Here is a 27,802-nt window from a genome sequence, read left to right as displayed (position 1 = left end):
GTGACTAAACTATATAGCATTATCCACAAAACACAAGATCATCAACCTAGGGATCACCTACTGAACATGAATTACAGTGGTACCTTGTGTTATGTACCATCCCCCTTACGAATGCTGTGGGTTACGCACTCTGCTAACCCGGAAGTAGATCCCTCTGTTGCGACCTTTGCCCCGGGATGCAAGTGGAAGTCGCGCTTTGGCGGCGCGGCAGCAGTGGGAGGCGCCATTAGTGAAAGCGTGCCTCATGTTACGAGCGGTTTCCTGTTACGAACAGACCTCCCGAACGGATTAAGTATGTAACGTGAGGTACCACGCACCTCAATGCCATGCAACCAGACGGACTTACTACTATGACAACACCACCAAGGAAAAAAACAAAGTCCCTTTGTGAAGACCATTCTTCCAGTATCACAATGCTCTCACTGGTCAGGAGAAGTGTGGTAGAAATAGGGGACATGGAGGAAAGGGGAGCATCAGTAAAAGCTGGACCACTCCAGGCACTGCAGACATTTCATGTCCCACGATGCTGTGATAGCATTTATAACTGGGAAATCAATGGTTTGGGTGATGCAGGGTAAAGGAACTACCTTTTCATTCCTTTGGAAAACCATGCTTAAATAACATGCTTATGGAGGAAAATTAAACTATAATGATGGTTATGAAGTATTGCCACTCTCTCCTCTCTCCTCATAGCCTTCATTTATTTTCCTTCCTTGCTTTGCTCTCTTCTCTTTCTTTTTTATTGTTGTGTTTATTGCTTTTTTGTGTATGAGAAAATGAAAATAAAAACAATTATAACAAAATAACTGTTTCCAAAAATCTCAGCTAAGCCCCAATTATAATTTCCACAGTTTATATATAGACTTTGAACAATTATTCAATTTTATTGACCAGCTAACCTGTTCTTCCTTCACACCAACTTCCCTTCTCATTTATCAGAACTAGATATTTTCCTTTACCCTTTGTTCTTTCTGGTTTACATGGGCTTTGAGCTTATTCATATGACATTATTCTCCTGTTACTATCTCCTATTACTATTCAACTTGATTAAGTTGGAGCAAGGTGATTTTACTAGGTCAATTCCCTATGGTGAGAATTTCATTAGAAAGTGCCCTCATGTGGTGAGCAGTAGTATTTAACACATTATGTTACAACATGAGGTCACAAATCGAGGGTTCTTTTGTTTTCCTTTTTTGCTCTTTACTAGATATAATATTCTTAGATCTGTTGATTGTTATTCTTTATAAAGTGCATGTACTGCCTAAAAACACTTAGCACATGGGCACAGTAACAAAACAAAAAACGTATTGTCTTCTGCATATACTATATAATATTCAAACATTAAGTTTGATTGTGCTGTCTGATAATCACCATAAGGAATATTATTGCATATATGTTTGCACTACGAGCTGGAAGGACTAAGAGGAACCAAACTGTGAAAAGCATGGCCACCTCAATTGGGGAAATCCTTAAAAGGCAGGCTAGCACTATCTCCAGCAACTGGGGCATTTACATGGGTGTAAGATTCATGAAACTCAATGGGGCTCACTTCTCAGTAGACAATTTCACTGCACCTTCAAGAGCAAATGGAGGGATTTTTGTCAGGAAAATTGCCTGCCTGCCACAATTCTGATCATGAGAGGGGATTCCACTGCTATTTCTCAATAAACCAAGCCCAGGAAAGACTGTTTCAAGTAAAACAGCTATCACCCAAGGCAAAATTGTATATCCAATAGCAAATTCCCCAGCAGACACCTCTACTTTCTTTTAAATCAATGCCAACACATACAAATTGTAGAAGGCCTTGATCAGGCATACTCACATCTGAATTTGCTAAATCCATGCAATTGCCTTTCAACCAAAGTGAAGCTGTACTAACAGGCACTTAGGTTAGGATGCCATCACAACCAGTACTAGCTACCTTGGCAGACACTTTGTTCAAATATAATTGCAGCTGGCATGCACAAACCTGCAGTGACTGCGGCAAGGACAAAGCTATAGCTTTGGTGGTGTGAGTTGATGTATAGCAAGTACATATGTGGTGAGGTATCCATCATTATCCATGGAATGCAATTCTACTAAATGCAAAGGTATCACTGTTTCCCTCCCCCATCTGTTAAACCTTTTGAAGCATTTCAGAGTCTTTATTTAAGTGTTTCCAGGCAGAGGGCCTTCTCGGTAGTCACACCCACTGGGTGGAACACCGTCCTATCAGATGTCAAAAAGATAAATAATTATACAACCTTCCGTAGACATCTGAAGGTGACCCTGTACCAGGACACTTTTAATGTGTGATGTTCTGTTCTGTTGTTGTAGTTGTGTTTTTGTATACCCTGTTGGAAGCAGCCGACAGTGGCTGGGGCAAGCCAGTCAGATAGGCAGGGTACAAAAAGTAAATTACTGTAGTAGTAGCAGTAGGAACAGAAGTAGTAAAACCACCACTAAGTAAGACTGTTGCTCAACATCAGAATGACATGGAGAAAATTCATCTGCTGCTACTTCATAAAATATATTAAGCTGGAAGCGCATTTTAAGAATCCTAAATGCTTTGACAGATTTGTGAGAGGAAAAAACACCAAACTCGTACAAACTACTTTTCAAGTTATTAATGTTGATGATTTCACTAGTAAAATGATTATATGTATAATTTTTGAATATATAAATAACCCAGTGATTTGAATGAACACTTTAGCTTTAAAAGAGCTTCTTTTTTTAAAAAAAGGCTTTTCAAATCAAGTAGGTTTTTTGTGTTTTTATAACACAGTGGAAAACGAAAATAAATTAGCACTAAGAAGCTGTTAGCTGTTATTCCCAACCAAGCCTACACAAGTTGCAATGCAATCAGTATTGCTGATGACAAACAACTATCTCTCACAAGCTATCTGAATCAGGAGAGGCAGTTCAAGTGTAGGAATGATACCTGGGAGATGGTTATGGGCTGGATGTGAGTCAATGAAATGAATCCAAAAATGGTGGTGGTGGTGGTGTGTGTTGTGGGCTCTTTGGTCTGGAGAGTAAATAGATGACTTGCTTTGGAAGGAGGAGCATTCCTTTGGAAAGATCAGGTTCACAGTTTAGGGGTACTCCTTGACACCGCACTGTTGCTCAAGGCCAAGGTGGCTTCAGTGGCTAAGAGAGCCTCTTTCTGACTCCAGCTAGTTCAATTACAGAGACAGAGGCAGCTTGGCTACAGAGCTCCATTCTCTGGTCACTTCAAGACCAGACTATTTGTAAGGCACTCCATGAGATGCTGCCCTTGTGCATAGTTTGGAAGTGGCAACTGGTACAGAATGCATTGGCCAGGGTCCTGGTGGGCACATACCATGTTGGCCTGAATATAAGCCTCACTTTTTTTACCAAATTCTGACCATGAAAAGTTAAAGTGCAGCTTAAATTTGCAACATTACAAAAATTGGCTTTCACGATATCGCTGCTGAAACAGATATACAGTAAAACGGGACGGGTGTGAGTGCCTGTGGAATTTTAAAGGAGCGGCTTGTATTCAGGTGCAGCTTATATTCGGACAATACGGTACTATTCCAGTTCTTCAAAATATGCACAGGTTGCTTGTATGTGTCCTAGCCCAATTCAAGGGGCTTCCATTGATGTACAAAGCCCTAAACAACTTGGCACCCAAATATCTGAAGAAAATCCCATATAGACCCGCCCAAATATTGAGATCTGTAGGTATTTCTGCTGCCCTGTGAAGTTCACGGAGTGGTAGTGGCGTAGCGTGGGGGGTGCAGGGGGGGCCGGCCGCACCGGGCGCAACATCTGGGGTTAGGGCAAATCCACGGGTTAGGGGGCGCAAATCCACAGGTTAGGGGGCGCAAATCCACGGGTTAGGGGGCGCAAATTACTTGCCTTGCCCCGGGTGCTGACAACCCACGCTACGCCGCTGCGGAGTGGTAGTGCATGAGACTGCCTTTCCTGTGGTGTCCCCCAGGGTGTGGAGAAAAGGAAGTCTCAGCTTCACATTCCACAAATGAAGTTTGATGCACATCCAACTGATACTAAATGGTTTAAGTCTCCAAATTACACCTAAGTAGTGAAGCTGTGGAAATATTCTAACTTGGGTCTTCTGGAAGTAGGCCTCTCGATCTCCCTGATAGCCCAACGCTATAGCATACATAGAATCAAACGAAGTCTGTGTTTTCCTGCATAGCACGGAAGCCATTCCTAGTTTTCAAAGAGAATAGATCCTGAGCAAATTTCAGCAAGTCCAGGACACTTTGGTCTAGAGAACACCTCTAGAGATGTTTTTTGGATGCATGTTTGCTCAATGTGTCTTGTTTCCTCAGGATTTCATAGAATGTTTAATTTATTTGTTTAAACTATAAAGCTTAATGAGGAAAATGAGAAAGATCATTTGGAGAGGTTTGTTTTTTGTCTGCACCTGTGGAATGACCTGCAGCAGTCCCATTCTTCTGGCAAAGCAAAAGTGGTCTGAGCTACAAATGCAGCAGAAAAATGTAGGAATGAGCTCGTAAAGGTCCAAAGTGGTAGAATGGACTATACCATGTCAAACTGCAAGTGGTAGAATCATGTTTATTAATGTCCTTTAAAAAAAAAGTCCTAAAAGTGAAAAATGAAGACAGTAAGGAGCAAGCTGGGATAGCACCTTTATCTTGCTGTGCTAGAGTTTTACTTGCATGCACATTTTAAAATTAACCCCTTACCTAGAGTCCAATTTGAAATAGCCTTTTCTAACACCTCAGGATTTTTCCATTTATTCTGCTGCTTGCGTGGATAGACTAAGTCAGTGTCCAAACACCAGATAAAAATGATAAGAGCTCCAAAGTTAAAGTCTTCACTTGTTTTGGACCACAAATGCAGAAACCTTAAGTACTCTGTTCTTAGTATACCATGAATTGTCTCAAACTAGCTAAGGTTATAAAACAAGACTGAATAAAATACTTGAATGAAAAGCACGTATGCTCTTCAGATAAAAGATGAGACTCTAGAATAGTGGAATGAGAATTAGTTATTTGCATCTCTTTCCCGTCATTACTGACCTTGATTTTTAAATTAAAACCACAGTATGTCTTCTGATTAGATCTGTAGATGGTCCAACTACAAATTGCAGGCAAATGGAGTTTAGTTGAAGACTCCTTAGGAGAATCCAGCTCTCTCTGGCAAAAAATGCTATTGCGCTTTGCCACTCGGATATTTTGTCTGCAGCTGCCCAAAGTGCAATTATTTCTTTGTGCATACTCAGGCTGCTTTGTTGGCTTTGCCACTGCAATCAGGGCAATAGGAGAGCACATACCAGCCAAGCAACAAGGGACTTGCCCTTGATGTGGATCCATGGCAGTTGACCTAGCTGCTGGTGTCTGTACCTGCAAGAGGCAGAAATTAGCTGGCATTCACTTCCCAGCAATATTGATCTAAGTATCCCCCATGCCCTCTGGGAAACCCTTTGCTCCTTGAAGTAAGACTGGGCTCCAACTGAGGAGCACAAGCATTAACAACTGTTTGTGTATTGTGCTTTTGGTTTCTGTTTCAGACAACTGTTTGTGTATTATGCTTTCAGACTCACCTCTGCACTGAAAATCAATGACCGGGTACAAAGAACATCAGGCTGATACACTGAATGCCAACAGGGTTCTGAATGGCAGTCAGGGATGGCATGACATAAATAAAGAGCAAATTTTTTCTCTCTCTTTCTCTGCAACATGCCGGGAGTCTCTAGTGATACTTTCCACCCAGTATGGAATTATGGGTGCTGCAATTTCATCTAGCATAGCACTCCCATGTCCTTATAAGCACCATTCATCCAAGGCTGCAAGACAAATCTTGTGCATCTTTGTGGGGCCCTGCAATTTAGCCACTTCATCATCAGATTCCTCTAGGGCAAGTTTGCCTGTCGTACATTTAAAAAATCAAGCCCATGTAGTCCAGTTTGAGGAATGAGTTCAAAATCTTCCCCATAACTTGTAATATCCAGAATTTCTTTTTTAAAACTCCTCTTTGTTTGCTAGTGGGGGCGGGGGGAGGTCTGTAATTGCCTTTTTGTAATTCAAAGGAAGCTCAAAGTTCCCTTATCCCAAGGCTTTCTAAAGAAATCTATTTTTAAATAGCAGCGGATCACCTTTCTTTCCAACTTCAGAAAGACCTACTAGCCTCAGATTTAATATTTTTTCTCGCTGTCTTCCAGAGCTACATATTCTTGTGAGCTTTAACAGCAAAAGATTGATTCCAGAGAGTCTGACCTTATTCTGCATTATATCTACAATATCACCAAATAAGCTCTCATGCTCAAAATGTTTTGGGACATTTCATATACACCAGTTGTTGGCATTTGTTTGTAATTAGTGCATTTAAAAAAAACAAAACCTTAAAGGCAGTCAGTAGAGACTAACTGGGTGGAACCTAGACTGGGTGGGGTGCCTAGGAGGTCACATATGGGCAGCATCCAGGAGGTCCCTGTAATGGGATGATGAGCTGCTTGTGCGTAAAATGCAAGTCCCTCAGAGTTTGGTCAAGTCCTCAAACCTCTGCCTACGACGGAGCCCCTCCAGCATGGCTCCGTCAGTCGCTAGCAGAATCCGAAAGTGGTCTCTTACGGAATCTCTTCCAGCATAAAAGCTCCTTAACGGAAACACGTCTTCTGGACTCTCGGTGTGACAGTTTCCAGTGAGGAGTGGGTGTCCCTATAGGAGGTCTTGAAACCTCCCCACTGTTTTCGCTGGAAGTGTCTCTGAGCCATCCCTCCGACTCACTTTCCCCTGGAGCCCCTCCTCTCCCCCTGCTGGTTCCCTCTTCAGCTGCTAAGTCTGTCCCAACCTCAGGGAGCCCTTCCACCTCCTGTCCTTCCGATGGCAGTCCCCTGACATCCACCTCCCCTCCAGGGCCCCCTTCACCCCCTCCCGTCCCCTCCTCTATGGGCGGTGAGGAAGCAAAGCCCCTGAAAGAACCTCCCTCATCTTCCGAAGTCTCGAACACTTCCCTCCACCGGTTGCTGTTCCTGGTCCCCAAGTACTCCTCGTCATCGGAGTCAATTCCTTCTTCCAGCTCCGACTCCGTGAATCCTTCCAGTTCCTCCTCCTCGTCGGTGGTGCCGAAGTACTCCCTCCTGAACCTTGCTACAGGCTGAGGTTTCCTCTACCAGTTCTCTTTGCCCCTGTGCTGGTCCCGGGGGTAAGGTACCGTGGGTGTAGCAGAGTCCACACAAAGAGGGGCGAGATCCGATGCAGAGAGCCGGGCGGGGAACAGGAACGCTGGAACAGAAGGCTGAGCAGGTAACAGGAACACCGGATGGTCGGGAACAGGAGGCCGAGCAGGGAACAGGAGTACTGGATAGTCAGGAACAGGAAGCCGGGCAGGGAACAGGAGTACCGGATAGTCAGGAACAGGAGGCCGAGCAGGGATCAGGAACACAGGAAGGTCCGAAGCCAACAACGACGTTGCTCCCGCAACCTGGGGCCGGGCTGACTGGGCTTTTATCCTCTTCTAAGGCCAGGGGCGGTCCCGGCCCCCAGGAGCCCCGCCTTCTCTGGCCTTAAGGCGAGCACTCCTCCTGGGGGCAACCAGTTCCCTTCGCCTCTCTGCCCTAAGCCTCTGCAGATCAGGAGAGGCCGAAGGGTTACTGGGCCCTGGAGGAGGCTCATCTGTGGCCACTGAGTCATCAAGCCCCTCTGGGGCCAGAAGGGCTTCACCTGGGGCCAGCTCCTGATGCACTGCCACAGGTGCAGGCTCTTCAGCATCTAGGCCTTGCCCCAGTTCAGCCGGCCCTGGAGGCGGGGACTCCTGTGCGGGCTGGGATTCCTCTGTTTCATCCTCCGAATCGGAATCCCAGGCCATCACAGCCCCACCAGTGCCGCCCCACACACCCAGCGGTCCTCTGGGATGACATGTCTCTCTTCGGTTGCCCCCTCCCCCTCCAAATACTCAGGTTTGCGTGAGAGAGCGTCCGCCCTGACGTTTTCTGGGCCTGGCACGTAACAAATTTCAAAGTGGAATTTGGAGAACTCCTCGGCCCATCTCACTTGTCGTTGGTTGAGCACTCGTGCTGTTCTCCAATACTCTAAATTCTTGTGGTCTGTGCACACTTGCACCTTATGTTGTGCACCAATCAATAAATGCCTCCATCTCCGGAACGCTTCGTGAATGGCGAGTAGTTCTCGGTCATACACCGTGTAGTTCCTCTCGGACTTATTCAGCTTCCGCAAGAAGAAGGCACACGGTCTCCACTCCGACTTACTCTTCCCCGGTTGTAAAAGCACCGCCCCTACCGCCCGGTCTGACGCATCTGTTTCCACTCTCATAGGTTTTTGTAAATCCACATGCAGGAGTTGTTCTTCCGAAGCGAACGCCCTTTTCAGTGCTTCAAATGCTCGCTCCACCTCCGCCGTCCAAACAAATTTCTTCTTGCTGCTGAGACAGTCAGTGATGGGAGCCGTCAGGTGGGCAAAGTTCTTTATGAGCTTTGCACATCCTTCTTCGTTTTCGGTGTTTTCCATTCCAGTACCGCTTGGACCTTGCCTGGATCCATGGCCAATCCCTTGTCTGACAAACGGTACCCCAGGAATTCCACCTCCTTGGTATGAAACTGACACTTCTCCAGCTTCACCCACAGCTGGTTGGCTTGCAGTTTGCCCAACACCTCGCGGACGTCCCTCACATGCTGCTCTTCATTCTCTGAATATACCAACACGTCGTCTAAGAAGGCTACACAATTCTTGTAGAGCAAAGGCCCCAGGACGTGGTTCATAAACGATTGAAAACACGCTGAGCCCGCTTGTAGACCGAAGGGCATAACGAGATATTCAAAGGCCCCCAAAGGGGTGAACATGGTGGTTTTCCATTCATCCCCCTTCCTTATTCGTATCAGGTTATACGCCCCCCGCAAGTCCAGTTTTGTAAAAATCTTTCCCTTCCTCACCCTGGTCAAAATGTCATCAATTCGGGGCATGGGAAAAGCCAGAGGTTCTGATACTGCATTTAGGGCCCTGAAGTCCACTACAAGCCTCGGTTTATCTGTGTTTTTTTTGTCCACAAAAAACACTGGGCTGCCCCCCCCCACCGCTCTGGACTCTCTGATGAAACCTCGCTTCAGGTTTTTGTCAATGAACTCCCTTAACTCCTGCATCTCCCTGTCTGACATGGCATACAGCTTGCCCACTGGGAGTTGGGCCCCAGGGAGTAGATTGATTTGACAGTCAAAGGGTCTATGCGGCGGCAGTTTGTCTGCTTCCCTTTCGCTGAATACGTTGCTTAGATCAGCGTATTGTGGGGGCACCTTCCCTTTGTCCGTTACTTCCGTCCCTGCCAGGGTGGCTCTGGCCCCTTCCGGAGCCCTCCCCTCTTTGCAGTGTTCTAGGCAATGCGCTGACCCAAAGGAGACCACTCTCTGATGCCAGCCCACTAGCGGATCGTGCAGCGCCAGCCAGCTCATCCCCAAAATAATGGGCGCTCCTCCCAAGGTAGCCACATTGAACGCTATTCGTTCGGTGTGCCTTGCCACTCTCATTATCATTGGAACCGTCTGTTGCCTGACTTCTCCTCCCAGTAGCTCCCGCCCATCGATCGTGGTCACCTGCAAGGGGTTACTTAAAGGGACAGTTTGTATCTGGTGCTCAGCTGCAAACTCCTTACTCATGAAATTACAGGAGCTGCCTGAGTCCAATAGCGCCTTTATCTTCAGTGGGTGTCCATTTGGCAGCTCTAGTAACACCTCTATTACTAAAGCAGGTCTTGGAGGTTCCGGCGTGGGCACTTTTACTGCTCTTTGGCCTGGCTGCTGTGCCCCGACGGTGGCAGCCAGGCGTTGGCTTTTACTTGCTCCTTGCCTTCCTCCTCCTTTTCCCCAACAGCTCCCGCCATCCCTTGCCATTCCTTTCTTTGTGGGCAAACTCTGGCAAAGTGACCTGGCTGTTGGCAGAGATAACATTTCTTGGCGCTCTTCCCCTCCTTCTTCCGCCCTTCACTGGGATTTGAAACTGCACGCGCGTGTGCGCGCTGTGCCAATTTCCATCGGCTCTGCCGGCGGGAAAGGTGGCTCTGGAATCTCTGGAATGCGGAAATCCCTCCAGCGCCCCCCTTTCCCTTCCCGCTTTTCCAACGCTCTCGCCTCCTGGCGTGCTCCTATGGTCAGCGCGGATTTGGTCAGCTGGTCCATAGACTCTGCCCTGGGCGCCCGGGAAAGTTCATCTTTCACCGCCGAAGAAAGCCCTTCTTCGAAAAGCATTTGAATGGGCTCTGCCGATAAATCCCACCCCAATTTATGGATCAACATGGTAAACTCAGTCCAGTACTCACGGACAGATCGGCTCCCCTGTTTGCAAGCCATTAACTGTCTGCGCACACTCCCTGCTCAATGTCGCTGGAAAACATCAGGTCCATGGTGCGAAAAAACTTCCTCGTGTCCTTTAGGATCTCATTATTCACTGCCATCAGGGGTCTAACCCAGTCCTTCGCCCCCGATTCGAGATGGCCAATCACAAAAGCCACTCGCGACTCCTCGTCGGGAAAGTCATCAAACTGCAGATTGAGAGCATATTGCATCTCTGTCCTAAAGGCGTGATAGTTCCTGGGATCCCCCCCAAACTTCTGCACCAATCCTGGCACATTTCGTGCGAGCGGGGTGGTTTTTCCCTTTTCTGCATCCTGAGCCCTCCTCTCCTCGAGCCTCGCCGTCTGCAGCGCTAGCTGGACCTCCAACACCCTGTACCTTTCTTCCAGGCTTGGACCCGCTCCAGCTCCTCCTGCTTCTCCGGTTTCGGCTGGGTTGCTCATGATGCCTCCCCTTGCACAAGCTGCTTTCAAGGACTTTCGGATTGCTGTAATGGGATGATGAGCTGCTTGTGCGTAAAATGCAAGTCCCTCAGAGTTTGGTCAAGTCCTCAAACCTCTGCCTACGACGGAGCCCCTCCAGCATGGCTCCGTCAGTCGCTAGCAGAATCCGAAAGTGGTCTCTTACGGAATCTCTTCCAGCATAAAAGCTCCTTAACGGAAACACGTCTTCTGGACTCTCGGCGTGACAGTTTCCGGCGAGGAGTGGGTGTCCCTATAGGAGGTCTTGAAACCTCCCCACTGTTTTCGCTGGAAGTGTCCCTGAGCCATCCCTCCGACTCACTTTCCCCTGGAGCCCCTCCTCTCCCCCTGCTGGTTCCCTCTTCAGCTGCTAAGTCTGTCCCAACCTCAGGGAGCCCTTCCACCTCCTGTCCTTCCGATGGCAGTTCCCTGACAGTCCCCATACTCCTTTCTTGAAAAAGTAGCCAAAAAGTAGCATAGCATCAGCTTCCAGCCAGAAATTCTGGGATTAGTAGTCTCAGCCCTAGTCCCTGGTAGAAACAAAGAATGCTCTACTGGGATCCTGGGAGAGCTCTCTGCAACCTCCACCACTGCCTGTACCTTCCCGGATATGCTCTTGGGTTGGGGAAAAGGGGGAGAGGACTTGCAGGATCCAGGTGAACCAAGAAGAGAGAGAGAGAGAGAGAGAGAGAGAGAGAGAACTTCATAGACTATCTAGCATCAACAATGTACTTCCCATGCATTTCAAGCCCCCAGAAGCCTCTGTTCTGGCCTGCCCTCAATTGGGAAAACTGAGTTCTTTAAAGGGACGCGGGTGGCGCTGTGGGTTAAAGCCTCAGTGCCTAGGACTTGCCGATCGAAAGATTGGCGGTTTGAATCTCCGCGGCGGGGTGCGCTCCCGTCGCTCGGTCCCAGCGCCTGCCAACCTAGCAGTTCGAAAGCACCCCCGGGTGCAAGTAGATAAATAGGGACCGCATACCAGCGGGAAGGTAAACGGCGTTCCGTGTGCTGCGCTGGCTCGCCAGATGCAGCTTGTCATGCTGGCCACGTGACCTGGAAGTGTCTCCGGACAGCGCTGGCCCCCGGCACCTTGAGTGAGATGCGTGCACAACCCTAGAGTCTGGCAAGACTGGCCCGTATGGGCAGCGGTACCTTTACCTTTTAGGTTCTTTAAAAAGGCTCAGAGTAAGAGAAAGATGGCCATGCTGGCTGAGCAGAGACCCTATATTTCTCTGCCGCAGCCATCTTCCTCTCTGTGTTTTTAAATGCTGTCTCCAGCTCCTCAAGAAAAGGCCACAAAGGAAGGCAATGCTTTCCCTATGCAAGCAAGTGTCCCCTTTCTCACAACCCATCGTGTCACAAGAAGAAAGATTTGCTGCTTCATGGTTGCCATTTCTCTCACCCACCCTAGTTTTACAATAAAAGCAAAGGGCTTTACAAGAAAGAAAACGTTTTTGCCTTCTTGCCTCCTCAGTGAATAGTTGTCCTCCTGAGCGATGGTCAAAAAAGAAAAATGGAAGCTAATCTCTCTCTTTCTCTCACTGCTACAAGCATATGAGATTAAAATGAGCTCGCATACTATGTGTCTTTCTCCACACATACAGTTTTGACAGAGAAATGAAGTAAATAAGTTTACCACATCCTGGGCTGCAGGTGAATTGTGTATATCCTAAATACTTCTATTCAATTGCAGTTTTCTTTAAAAACAAATCTAGATTTATAAGCTTTGCTGTTGCTGCTGTTGTTCTAAGTAATTAGCACTCATAATTGTCAAAATAACCCTCAATTGCAGAGTGTCTGGATGTCTGAAAAACCCAAAAGCAAATAAGGCAATTCTGAAATGATCATTCTCATATGTTGTTATTGTAAGCCTTCCAGAGAGCTTTGCTACTGAGTGGCATATAAATGCTGTTAATAGCAAAAGCAAACACACCAATATTTCCCAAGTTCAATTTACCATTTTGAAGAACTGTTACGGAATGTTTAACATTTAGGCTCAGCCCAGCAGTTTGTAATCTTAAATTGTAAAAGGGGGCTTGTTACATGATGGAACATCTTGCACAGCAGCCATCAATACTATAATATTCTGTAGTCTGCATATGTAGCTATGTTTGGACGTTGGGGGGAAAGGGTGTGTGTGCATGAAAACAGCTCATGACACATTTCTTGGATAGCTCAATTCCAAATTATTCCAGCCCGATTCTTCAGTTTCATTTATGAGGCTGAACTTCCTCCTTTGCAGTATGCAGAGTTTTTGCATACTAATTAGACTGCATCCCACCAAAGGGCCCTATTAACCTACTCATGCTGCATTCTAAAGTAAATTGCTTTTAAACTCGTCTTTGCTGTAGATAACAAATGATGATAGCTAGGGGTGTGTTATAGCGACCCTTTTCTTTCCAAATTCCTTTATTTCAGCTCTATGTTTTAAGATATCCACAGAAAACCTATCAATGTCTTGGTTATCCTCGCTTTCTTGAACAACATCTACACATGTAACAATCCTTGTTATTTTGTCATCACAAAATATCAATTGCAAACAAATGTATATTATAGCATAGGGGTGCGAAAACCATGGCTCTCCAACTCTCATTAGCCCTAGACAGCATGGTCAATGGTCCAGGGGGATGATGGGAGCTTCAGCCATGTTCCAGCAAGTGGCCAGCCATGCATGTCAGCATTTTACATGCGAAAATGCATGCACACCATCACAATTGTTCACACCATGGTTAGATAATGTTCAGTCAGCACTGAATATATCAGTTACCCTGCAACTTTGAAGTGAGTCTGAAGCCACTTCACTGCAGTGATGAAAAGGGGCTTTCTAGGAAAAAAATGCCAAGGTGAGAACAAAGCTTTTGATTTTCACCACTGCTCTTTGCAGCCTCTGAAGATAATTATTTAACCTTGTATTAATCAGCACTGTATTTCCAACTGCACCTCTTTTCCCCGCCTTCTGTGACCAGCATGCATGTGAGGGTTTGTTGTTTTTTGTAATAAATTTCATCCAGGTTTTCAGTATTGCAATACAATACAAAAAAGGAAAACAGATATAATTTAAAACAAAACACACAAATAGCAGGCAGAGGCAACTGACTCGTCTGGAAGATATATATAGTGTTACGAGTTTGTGGGTGCTAGACAGCCTACATTCCTGGAACCAGCACATGTTAGAATTTAATTAAGGCTCAGATTGTTAAAATGCTGGGTGAAAGATCCATGTGTATTAAGTTGGGTACTAGACACTTATTGTCCTGGAATCACCAGCTAATTAATCCAGGTTAAGGTTCCTGCATGAGGCAATAGCCTGGGGAATGAGCTATTAAGACTAAAAAGGTAAAGGTAAAGGACCCCTGACAGTTAAGTCCAGTCACAGACGACTCGGGTTGCAGCGCTCATCTTGCTTTATAGGCCAAGGGAGCCAGCGTTTGTCCCCAGACAGTTTTTCTGGGTCATGTGGCCAGCATGACTAAGCCGCTTCTGGAGCAACAGAACACCGAAACCAGAGCAGCGCATGGAAACACAGTTTACCTTCCTGCCAGAGTGGTACCTATTTATCTACTTGCACTTTTTGGCATGCTTTCAAACTGCTAACGTTGGCATAAGCTGGGACAGAGCAACGGGAGCTCACCCCATCGTGGGGATTTGAACCGCCGACCTTCTGATCGGCAAGCCCAAGAGGCTCAGTGGTTTAGACCACAGCGCCACCCACATCCTGCACCACTTGCATCCTTAAGACTAAAAAGGATCAAATGAACTCTGTGTGAGACAGTAAATGGGAGGGGGCCCTCCCTCAACTCAGTTACAAGATAAAGCCAGAATTTAGAGCTTAGAGTTAGGAGTTATGTGACCAGGAGAAGAAAAGTAGCAGGCAGAGCACAATGACTAATGGCTGCTTAAATCTAGGGCTGCACATATGGAAGAGGTAAGGTCCTCTTGGATTGTTGATGCTGTGAACCTCCATTGTAGGCTCAGGTTGTAGATATGTATAAGTAAACCATATATCATGAAGACACCAAAGTCTCCGCTGTGCCCCATTTCCAAAAAGACAAAAACAAAAACCCATGACCCCTGGGTAACCCCTGGAACCTTGCACCACTGTGAGGATTGGGGTGGCATGCAGCAATGTCACTGAATAGAAATGAGAGGGTGCAAATGTGAAGGAAGAAGTCAAAGTGCAGTAAGTCTTTGCTGTCTTGCAGAGCAACCCATTCAGGAAAAACTCCCCCACCCAGCCTGGACTCCTGGAAGAAACAGCAATAACTTTTCAAAGAAAATACTGTGTGGGTCATTGAAAATATGTGAGTAAAATGATTCCCCAGCCATTTATATTTAAGTTGCCCATCACTAGATTTTCATTCAGCTTCTAAAAGAACAACCCCCTGCAACAGAGTTTATTTTTATGACTAATAAGGAAGCAGGAATTGGATTTTTTTTATTATTTGAACGATCTCTTGCTTTTTACCAGTTGACCATGATAACTTGAGATATTTTCAGCTTCCAAGCAGCAAAAAATGTATTTGCTATGTTTTCAATGCAAACTGTAATTTGGTGCAAGTGTTTAGAATTCTGTTATAAGCAGCAGCCCATCTCACAGATCTGCAGTTCCTGAGTTACCCTGGTGAGAATGAATGACTGTTAAACAAGTTAAGTAGAAATCTGTGATGTAAATATGACCTAACGCTTCCAATCTTTGTTGCAAAATCAACTCATATAAAAGCTAATGGAAAAAGGAAAGCAGCAAACGAAAGTAATTACAGGTCCCTTTTCCAGCACCGTAGCTTTGCACTGGGTTACGCACACAATTTTGCATTTCAGGGCTCAGTGTGAAATTAGGAACAAACTCAGCGCTATAGCCAGTTTCCAGGAGATAACATGCAGTTGCCAATCTTGTTAAGCAAATCCTTCATATCTAGAACAGCAGCTATAAATAGCTTTTGACTATTAGTCATACGTTTCCATATAGATTCCCTTTAGAGTTTATATTATTCCAGCTCTATACATTATCTACATTAACATTATGGATTTTGCCATCACTAAAAGAAGATATGTAGTAACCACTATTTCAGGAAGCCTTCTTGCAAAGTCTGATATGAATCAGGACTAGTAGTAGTTCAGTCTCCAAATCTGGTTTTCAGTGCCAGGAATTGCCTCTTGAACACATGCATTTCAGCAAAATAGTACCCATAATCATGTAAAAACAGCTTTTCAATAGCACCAAGTTAACAATACTCATTCCTTGCATTCCCAGAAGTGGCAAGCCTTTCTTTTTATTCATTCAAATAGTATTCACATTTGAATGTATTAAGTAAAATGATTAATAAACATTACAGAGTGCATCACAAGTCAGTCCTAATATCTTGATTTTAGGACCAGAATATATGATGGGGAAGTATCTAGAATCTTCCTGTATGTTTGCCAGTGTAATCAAGGTATTTGTCCTGAATTCCAGACTCCAAAACAAGTGACAGGCCTTCATCAAATTTCTAGACAATAAACCTGGGTCCACCAAACCTTCTAGGATGAAACTAAGTGGTCCCTCCCAGCTCTTCCTTCAGCTCTTGGACCACAAGTAATCCTAGTTTAGTCTCAAATTGCCCTGAAGCTAATAGAATAATTAACTGATGATACAAAGTTATTTTATATCACAGCTTGATCATTTAGGCAACTGAACAGGCTATTTTACACTGTGTGAAATGCAAAGTCATGACACCTCTGACTGCTTTGTCAAAGCAGCCAAGTTAGTGCTGTCTAAAGATTCAGTATAGAAGGCTTGTGCAAAACTACTGGATAGACCAAGTGATAGCTAGGAGGAAATATAAAAAGAAGTGGGAGGTTTGGGACTAGCTCTCCTAAGTATAATGCTTAACAAACTGTGGAAGTTTTGTTTTCATCTCCCAGCCTCACCCTTTCACCAGTGCCTAAGAGAAGGGGTTTCCTTTTTCCTAGAACAGTGTCACTGAGGGCATGGAAAGGGCTGACTGATGTTGCAGCAGAGCAGGGATGGATAGAACTCTCCAGTTGCTAAAACTGTATTTGCTATAGAGGAGCAGCTGGTGTGCCCTTGATTGCCACAGCCTGAATTCAGTGGGACTTATTTCTGTGTAGACATGGTTAGGATTGCACGGGAAGAGGAGGGGTGCAGGAAAATACCATGAATTAAGTCCCTCCCCAGCACACTTGTACAGGTTCACAAGGGTTCTGAAAGGGGGGGGGAGAGATAAAACTGTGGACATATGGACAATTCTCCTCTCCCACTTTCTCATCTAGAGGTGCTGGCTCTGCCTTCCTCATTATTATACCTGCTCCCCGAAACTTGTAGAGATGTAACAGCCCGAATAGAGGACTCTCTTGTACTGGCAGAGACTCCTCACACATCTTTAAAGCATTTTCAGAGCTGTGAAATGTACAGGGAGCATCCCCCAATACAGAAGTCTCCTCACTTCAGGCTGTTGAACTCCAAATTGTGGAGGTTTGGTAACAATGACAGCAAAGGGGAGCAGAACTAGCACACTTCTGCCCAGATGCCTGCCCATGTGTTTCCTCTACAGTGTACGCTAAGGATGAAGGAGAAAATCCAGGTGAGCCTCCCTGATTTGCACTTTCCAAAACAACATGAGAACCCAAACATAAGCATCCTTTGACATTTCCACTTCTTTGAATTTTGCAATGCAGTTCTCCAGCCAAGTAACATGTACAAAAATGTGTACACACACACACACACACACACACAGAGAGAGAGAGAGAGAGAGAGAGAGAGAGAGAGGGCTAGGGTAAAGTGTGTTTAAAAATGCATATATTAGTGAAAATAAAATTAAAAATGCATTCTATTAGGGGAAATTGCTTTGCAAAAACGTGTATATTAGGCAAAATTGCATACAAATGTGCATATATATATATAGGATAAATTTGCTAGTGAATTTTCGTGATGACTTAAAAAAAATGCAGACTAATGTGGAAATGTGGAGAAATGAGCTTAAGAGAAACTGAGGTAATCCAAAACTGACAGATTTACCCATCCCTACTCTATACTGAAAGGCAACGCCTGAAGCTGACTTAGGTTAGGAAAGAAAGTGTGCCACAGACACCAGCAGGGGCTCATTGATCACTGTGGAAAGATATGGAGGACTGAAAGCCTAGGAAAATAGGCAATGCATGATCAACTACTGATTATATAGTTGTATTTACTGTTGTTGTGCTTTATTATTACTAAAATTAAAAATTGTTCATAGAAACTGAAGTGCCTTTGAATGGAGCCCTTTGCTCTCCCCCAATATATGAGAATCAAGTGAAATGTGTTCTTGGGCAGAAAAGCAGCAATTTCCGTAGTTGCCAGTGAATATCAAACAAGAGTTTGTGTGGTGTGCTACAGACTGTAAGCAACATCAGATTAAAATTATAGACGTGGGCGGTTCAGTATGGATGCAATCTACCTCAAAGGGTTGTTGTGAGAACAAAGGAAATAAACATGCCAAGCGCTTTGTTTGTACACTGGAAAGTGCTAGAGAAATGATTTGCAATCATTTAGGCAAGCATGACTAAGCACTCAAGTGCCTCCATTCGGTGCTAATGGCTATTATGTGCGTACTTCCCCTGAGCCTTGGTTAACAATTAAAGTTATGTAGTTATTTATGAATCCTCAAGAGTTTAAGAAGTGGACACTTATGGGTTTAGAAGCAACACAAGAGTAAAGAGGGCTAAGAAATAATTATTTCAGCATATCAGTAATTACAAAATTGGCATTTCACTCTACAGGCACTGTGAAGGAAGGAAGGGGGGAAGCAATTACGAACGTCAAGACAGTTGTTGCTAGAAATAACATTGGAGAGAGGTTAATGAAGGAAATTTCTTAAACTGTAATGCAGGCAGATTGTTGTTGAGAGTGTACTTTTAGAAAACAGTGGGCGGTATCAGTGGAGAATGTGATAACAGGATAGCGGTGGGAATTCAATTTGGAAGGAGCTGCCGCATCCTCCATCTGCACCTCTATTAAAGAAAACCCATTTTAAGACTGTTGACAATGAGAAACTCATAGTTGTGAAATTCAAAAAAATACATATGGGCAAGAGGTAGACATCCCATAGGTTGAACCACAAAGGGTTTTTCTTCTTCCCATGACAGATGGCGAGAATGTCTGCATAGTTCGTCAACGATGGTGAATCCATACATATCACAAATCAGATCTAAAGTAATATTCTGACTCAAAATATTCCGAAGCATTTTGGTAATAAGAAGTATGTTTATTGTTTATGAAGTGAGCAATTAATTTTGCATTTTCTTGTGGCTACCAGATGTTCAGTTGCAGGATCTGAAGGAAGCTGTAGGGGCATGAATAAGGAAGAATGTCAGAAACCTTTGCCTTGTTGGTTTCCAGGGTTTCGAAACTCCCTTAGCATTCATTATTTATTTGTATTTTTTCCTACATTCTCTGAGGGTAGAGGAGTAGAGTTGGAAAGAGAAGAAGGTAGAGCATAAGAGTATCAAATGCTGGGGGGGGGGTGCCAGAGATTTTGCTGCAAAGATCTAGACACACAAGTTGGAAACAACAAACATACAAGAAATGTTTTCTGCACACAATGCAGGATTTACTTTGAGGTGTAAAAACATGAGCCCTCAACATAGGATAACTGGTGGCCATTTCCTATACCAAAATTGATCCCTTGTAGAAGTGAATACTACCTGCACATCACCCTGACAAATGGGCCTATATGTTTTACTTCTACATGAGTGGCACACCACCAACCATCGTGGTTTCCTGCTATGTGTACACACAATTAGACTCATCTGCAGTTATCACGCATATTAAAAACAAAGTTTCAATTCTTGGAGAAGGCCAAAAAACTGGCATTCCTAGCACTGCAAGCCCAGATCAACTAGAGCAGTGTTTCCCAACCTTGTGCCTCCAGCTGTTTTTGAACTACAACTCCCATCATCCCTGACTAGCAAGACCAGTGGCAAGGGATGATGGGAATTGTAGTCCAAAAACAGCTGGAGGCACAAGGTTGGGAAACACTGAACTAGAGCTAGGTTCTTGCAGGTTAGGTCTCAAACCCCTTGTTGCCAAGGCGATGGTGGAAGGCAAGTACCTGAATGGGATTGGAAGAATCATCTCACTACTTGGAATAACTGCTTCACCTCCTTCACTCTACTGGAGCAATGGTCTGCGAGATTGCATATTGTTTAAGCATTGCCCTTCTCCACCAGCTTTTTCACCTTTATGGTAAATCAGACTATTGGAGAGGTGAGCCCATTATTTTAATGAATCACAATCAAATCTGCATTCCCTCCCATCCTATTCTCATACATACACCATTGATTAGTATAATACAGAACAAAATACATTGAAACCTGGCAAGTTCTTCCCGCCCCATATTTTAACATTAAAAAAACATTAAAACATAAGCTTCAAAGAAGCTCCCTCAATTTAAATATCAGAAAGGAGAAAAAATAATTAAGCGATAAAATACCAGCAAGGCAGCTATTACAACATGATAATAATTCTCCAGGGTGTTTTCAGTGGTCTCTAATCCCAGCTATAAATAGCATAAAAACAAATACTGAAGCTTTCGTTTTGCATTCCTTTTCTGTTTTATAACTCTGCGATGCAGGCAAAAGGATGCAAGATGGTGAACGTTTAGGATGGTCTACAAAATGAGCAGTAATGAAGGTAACAAGGTTCAGCTGCGCTTAATGAAACCCTTAAAATATATTTAATTTTACCATTGTTTATCTTACATTTCAGATCAAAACATACACAAGACTACTGTCTATCTGTATGCATGTTTTTCTTGGAAACAACTCACAATGGGTTTCGTTGAAATTGCTTTTCAATGCTTTTCAATGCTTTTCAATGAGTATGTAGCCTTACAGTCCTCGTTTACAGAAGGACTCTTCAGAAGACCTATTGATTTCAATGGGGCTTACTCCTAGGTAAGTGGGTATGATTTGATTGCAAATTCTGTCCTTCTTGGGAATTTAAGAAAGTTTCACCATTTTGTCACTGGTTAACCACATAGATACTAAGGATTAAAAGGACTGCTGCTAATATTTTCTGGATGTCTTTGTGGCAACTGTAATAAGAATCTTGTTTCATATAGCTGGACAAAATTGCTATGTAGTTTTCTTATAGCCACTAGGTTAGATAATGGTTGCTTGCTCCTAAGTTCTGTTTAGGACTTGGAAAGGGACCATGGCTATGAAATCTCCACTCTTGATTGTCACCATACCTGCATAACAAATCAGCCTTTGGCTCAAGTCTTTTTCACATGGAGGGCTCCCATGTGTTGAGGCAGGAGCAGGGCTTGTTCTTATCCATGCCTGATATTGCATCCCTGGGCTAGTCCTGCCCTCCAATGTCTACACATTGAAATGGTGTCTACACATTGATGTCACCTAACGTGTGAGCAGCTGCTGATAAACAAGGGCTCCACATGCATGGAACACCTACACAATTAGGAATCGGTTTCCTGCTTACGCAGTCAGGACACCGACATCAAGGTTCCTTTTCAGACATCCATACTCATTGTAAGGCTAGCCAACATTGGTGTTGGGCCAAGAACACAAGTCCTTTATACATGAGTGCTTTGCACATGTAACATGTAGCCCTAAACAGGGCTACAAACAGTTAAATAAGTGAAGCAGGAATGAAATAATCTCTGTGCACTTAGAAAAAGAGGATTAGACAGGTATTACACCTGCTACCTTTACCTACAAAATTAATTGGTTTAACCTCCTCACCTCAGGCATCCCTACTGCTGCTGAAATTGAGTGATTAACAGAGCCATTATCTAATTAGTGGATGATTTGGCTAAACTATGGCTGCTAGTGGTTTTACTTAAAAACAAAGCCTGTGACAGTCATATTTGCTCTGATAGGTATTGTTCATAGTCCCATAGAGAAACTTAGTCACTTATGAATGATCTCAGCTACTCAAAATCCCCAGTGTGGGGGACTCGTTTTGGTGTAGGCAAACTCCATTTGGATTCAGGGAAAAGCTAAGCCAACGTAGCAAGTTTTGAAGAGAGAATTGAAAGTAGAGATGTGCTTCAGGAGAAAAAATCCACCTGCTGGACCTCTTGGTGGCTTTTGATACAATCAACCATGGTATCCTTCTGGGCTGTCTTGCTGGGATGGGACTTGAGGGCACTGCTTTACAGTGCCTGTCCACACACATACCTATGAAAACGATTTATCCAACAACCTAAATGACAAGAAAGAAAAAAATTCCCTTCAATCTGCACTTACTGTACTTCCCTCCTGAAGGAGATTCTTATTTGCCCAAAAGTGACCAGAGGAACTGAATAGCTGTCTTATATGGCCTGGTAGCACAGCATTAAATATGTGGTTTTAAAAGTTGGTTTCAGAATGGGTATGGACACTGTGTGTTCTACATCTTTAGACATGGCATTAATAGTTTTACCAAAGAAAACGAACAAAACCGACACGACTTCCTGCATGATCCTCAAAACAAAGCCAAGCATTGTGTTGTATAGTAGGTGTCATCAGGAGATTGACATCTGTGTCTGTGATTATGATCTCAGAGACTCAGGCTGAGACAGAAAGCCACATTTCAGCTGCAAACATGTAGCAATTACCATGAAATGAAGTTCCTGGCACTTTTTCTTGTTTTTCTTTTTTTCTTTTTGCTAATCACCATGGAAACCTGTATTTGGTGGATTCACCCAGGAAACACTTTAAAGCATTTTAGGTTTTATGACTGAACAGTTTCTTAGAAGTATGATACTGCAGCCTTGCATTTTTGGCCAATAACCTTTGCATATATCTAGTGGAACTAAACAAATAAATATTGTGAATGCCCCCAATTGCTTCATACTTTATTCAGATTACAGAGGGGAGCTTTATCTGAATCAGAATTTCAGATTCAGAACACTCGTGTACTATGCTAATTCCCCCCCCCCCCTATTTCTTTTGGGAAGGCTGAAGGTTGTCTCTTTCTCCCATCCATCAATTTTATGCTAAATCTAAATGCACATTTCTTACTTTTTAATAAAGACAAGAAGAAATGGCCTTCTCATCTAGAACATTATTTGGAAAAAGTATTGCAAACCTGGAAATAGAAAGAACTGAATTTGTATTGAATATGGTCTTTCATGTCATTATCAGGAGCTGTGCATCCACAGAGGTGTCTATGTGGCTATTTCAGTCACAATTTTGGCGGTTTAGCAAGAAAGTCTGTTTGCTTCCACTGTTGGATGAAATTTAGCAGCATTCATTCTGCACACATCTGAATCTGTGTTCTTAATCTTTTGTATATATGTATATGCTCATGTACTTAGATGCACATAAATATGTATCTATGCATATGTGACCAGCAACGTGGAGAACTCGCCTGGGCAGAATAAAATTGTGAAATGGAAGAACTCAGAGGAAGTAGTGTGATTCTGTTTAACACAGAACTTTATTTGAAATAAAGTTAAAAATACAGACAAGAAAAAAAGACAAAGATACTTAATAATACCAATGATTTCTAATAAAGTGGGGGGGGAGAGACTCATTGAGTAAGCTTGTACCACAACTGGGGTGATATAACCTAAAGACTATTGCCCATTGAGAGAGTCCGTGTAATTTATATATATATGGTTGAAAGGTGATCAGAAGCTTAAAAGACTTCTACATAGGAGAAAAACAGTAACACAACATCTATTGTTGACATAGATTTTACTGCTTGTTGCACTTGCTGAATTAAGGAAGTACAGAATCATGATGTCCCATTGTGCTGTTGGGAAGCTTCCAAGCGCATGACTTAGCTGCTGTACTGCTGTACACAATTGTTTAAGAAAGTCTTTATGCAGGAATTCAGGATTGTTAGGTTCAAAGTTATGAGAAAGCATAGTTTTAGTAGTTACCTGCAATCTAACGTGGATAACTTTCTAACAATAATTAGTAGCTATGTTCTAGATTCTAGAACATTTGCACTGTTAGACATTCTCACTCCAAGTGAAATTATGAACAGACTAATCTACACCTGTTCCAACAATACTAACTATAGATGCATTAGTTATTCTTTTTAACCATACCCAGTCAGGTCCCAAGTTAAATAGTTTGATGAATATATGACTTCGTTACATCACATGAACCTTTAGAATAATCTTTTCAAAGGACTTACACTCTTGCACATGCCACCCAACAAAAATCTAAAACCATTGCTATTCTTTTTACAGTGAAATACAGTGGTGTCTAAATTGAAATTACTACTAGCTAAGCATTTAGTATTATCAGCCAAATAACAGGTAAAGTGTAGCAGCATCATGATGTCTGAGTGTTCCTAATATGAGAACATTTGCATAGCAAACCAACTGGGATTGCTATACTGTCAATCTATGCACCTAATAAGGGTTTTCTTTTTGTTTCAGAATAATTATGTATACAGAGATTAATGCTTAAATAAAAACAAAAAAACAGAGACATGAATTGCCATACTAACACATATTCTCTGAGAGGCACTGGTAATCTAAATTAAGTTCTATAGGGCAAAATCATATTTCCCTGTAGATCCGAATATCAAAGGAAACTGTACTTAGACGTTGCATAATGTTGACTCTTTTACCCTTGAGACAGATGTGATTGTCTTATCATTAGTGAGGAAACAGCTAGCCAGTCAGTTGGTGTCAATCAAAAGCTACAAGACATTCACAAATTAGTCCTTATTGATATATAATGATATATGAATCAAAAGCAGGAGAAGGAGCAATTTGTCATTCTAACAGCCAGGTTTCCAATTAGCCTTTTTAGCTATTATTTGCTGCAGATGCCATGCATTTTTTAAATAACTCAATGCATTTTAATTGAATATCAAAAATGCTCAGAGGATATTATATTAATCCCTACCAAAATCTTTGTTTTTAATTTATTAAAGGAGAAGCACTTCTTCTGTGTATTAAACAGAATTATAAAAGGGGACAAAACACTCTTTTCTGATGTTATTCTGCACCTAACTTCAGGAATTACTTTGAATTGCTGTGATACTGGGGATTGACCCTGGAGATCAGGCAACATTTTAGGACCCAGTTTTGAATGTTGAGTGGCTGCTGGCAGGAGTGTGTTGTGTTCAGGAGTAGAAAGCCATTGTTCTCAATGTTATGACCATAGCTTCATTTTTGAAGGTATTACAGATTTTTCTTGTAGCTTCTTTTGCTGGCCTCTGGACATCTGTAGGAGTCGATATTGAGACTAGACTTGCTAGCTGCAACAGATCCATTGAAAACGGGAACTGCATGTAAGGCACTGATGCTGTGCCTTCTCAATCCCTGTCCACCATGACTGATAAAATCTAGCAGGAGGGCATTGACTGGATGGGCCCAGAGAGTGTTTAACGCATGCTGTCAGTTGGGGACACCTGAAGGACATATTTCCAACAAAGTAACAATGAACCAGGGAAGGACACTGACAGTGAGACATGGTAGTGCCAACAAAGCACATCCAATATAATATAGAGAATGATCTGTTACAGTGGAAAATACCCGTAATTTTGTTTGCATTTGTGGAGTCTTTATCCAAAATGCCTAAATCAATATTTGACCAATATGCTTTTCTGTGAAGAGGCCATACAATAAATCCTTCCTTTTATTCCCAGCAACAGAATAGAAATGGTGTATTCCCAAGAACTTTAAAAACAGGTAAGAAATGAGACAAGACTAATGAGACAAAACTGGAATGACTGGTTCCTTTTTTACTGAGTCCTGAAAATGCATAAATAATTCTCCCAAAACTGGGTTGAAAGCCACAGAAAGGAGGATAGATAGTTAATGTTTTCTGAAAATGATTCTTCTGTTTAAGCTATACTTTATTTGGATTGTGGCTTCAGATCAGCAAACCTTTTGATCCTTTTTATTTTTTAAAAATGCAAACTTTCTGTGTGTATTGCAACAGTCCAGTAATCCTACTTAAATTATCATGAGCTGGTATTATTGTAAATTCTAGCTTTTAGAGTTTCATGTCTCAGCTTTGCAAAAGCACACAGAGTTGCCATTTCTTCAACAACTAGGACTCACAAACTATGGAAATTTCATTAAGAAATCTTTGGCATGTTTTAAAATCAACATAATGCTAAAAGAGAATGAGATGCATATATTTTAAATTAAAAAAATCTGACTAAAGCCTAAACTTTTAGCCACTGAAATGCATTAAATAATTGCATGATACTGTTGAATAATCACAAGTGGGGGGGGGGGGAATACACCAGATAAGATTTGTACAGATGGGGATCTTGCATCACTAGGAGAGATTCAAATTTTGGCAAGCAGGGAGATTTTAGAATCACTTTCTCTACTGTGAAATGAAACTTTGGAGCAGATTCCACTTACTGGCACTGCTGGCAGAAGCCTGTGCAAGGACTTGCACTAGTGTTATGGGGCTTTCCCCTCTTCTCCTCCCTCTACACACTGCCATGTCCCCTCAAATTGGCTTGGGGTGGGGAGTTCAGAAAAAAACCCCAGAGCAACATGTATGGGGAGAAGAGTAGGGATTGTTCTGTTTTCGCACAATGACAAATTTCTCCCCTTATTTTCTTTATTTTAATATTTTGGTGGACCTTTTTTTGTTATCCCTTCATGTCAGAGTTTTTCAACCTTTTTGAGTCCATGGCTCCCTTGACCAGCTACATTCCTTCTGTGGCTTCACTGTGAGGAAACAGGCTTTGGGCCTCAGAAGCCCAGTTATGTCACCCCTTGCCTGCAGAGCTGGCAGCCCTTCACCCCTTTTTGAACCCCCTCCCTTGTAGACTGTTCCCTCAGCCTCCTCTCCCCTCTCCTTGGGAGTCCCCCAGGCAGCCACCATCTCCCCTGTGTCTCCTAGGGGCACTATTCCCTTGCGGAACTTGTAGAGACATGAGAGGGCATCAGAGGAGGGAGAGAAGGAAAGAGGATCAGAGGCCAGAGTTGCCTAAGGCACCCCTGACCATCATTGAAGGAACCCCAGGGGGCCATGGCACACTGTTTGAAAACCACTGCTTTCATGTTAAGGTATGCCAGCACCTTGATACTCATTCAAGTGTCCTCTGTGTCCCCTATTATAAGTGTGTCTTTGTTTCAAAATGAGTAGAAAGCTGAACTGAATGGAGATATTCAGTTCAGTATGCTTTTGTACCAAAACAGATACCACATCTTGTGAATGGATGTGAATGAGGTTCATCACGTTATCTCATTCACACCAATTTGTCACTTATTAGTGGAGGGTTTCATTATTCAATGGCAAGAGAGGTCCTTTTGGCAGTTGCCTTCTTGCAGCTGCCATTTTTATTTCCCAGAATGCCCCAGACAGTGTGAATTCTGGCTACATATACCCCCCAAGCAATGATGGACTTCTATGGTTACAAGATGAAACCAGAAATTTTAGGGGGAAATAATCACCAAAGCCTGCATGGTCCTATCAATGCGTTTTGACTAACCAGACAAATTGATCTCCCTTCTCCTTCCCTGTGTGTACTGGTGGGGGCATGGAAGAATAGAGGGGGGGAGTCCCTCCCCCTCTAGTGGGAGACCTTGAACTGTTGTCTTTCCACAGTTTCCCATTTCATCCAAACCAGGGAACTATGGTTAGCAACTTCAGAACAAGCTAGGATATTAAGCCAACTTCAAACCCAGTTTAATATCCTGGCTTGTTCTGAAGCTTGTAACCAATTTCCTAGTTGGGCAAAAGTGATAGTGAATTAGAGCTTCCTGGTTTATTCATGGTTCATACAAAAGGAAGAGTAAAGGAGCTCAGGACACAAGAAAAAGGCTCATGCACATTTCAGCTTAATAAACCAAGATATGATCATCCAAAGCAGCTATTAGCAAATTCCTCCATTATCAGTGATAATGAGTTTTTCCCTTAATTAAAACTGAACTTGATATATGACTTATCTGATATCTTTGACTTTTGGGAATATAAATCTGAAAACTGTGCTCCACATCATCTTTATAACATTTGGTGTCAAAATACAATCACAACCTTTGAAGCAGGGTTGATTGGCAAGGGTCAACCTGTAAATAAAAGGACTAGTTCACACACTTTGTACTAACCTTGGTGAAAAGCCACATGTACAAAT

The sequence above is a fragment of the Podarcis muralis genome, chromosome 3 (assembly GCF_964188315.1).
Source record: "Podarcis muralis chromosome 3, rPodMur119.hap1.1, whole genome shotgun sequence".
Lineage (NCBI taxonomy): Eukaryota > Metazoa > Chordata > Lepidosauria > Squamata > Lacertidae > Podarcis > Podarcis muralis.
This window is presented reverse-complemented; position numbering follows the sequence as displayed.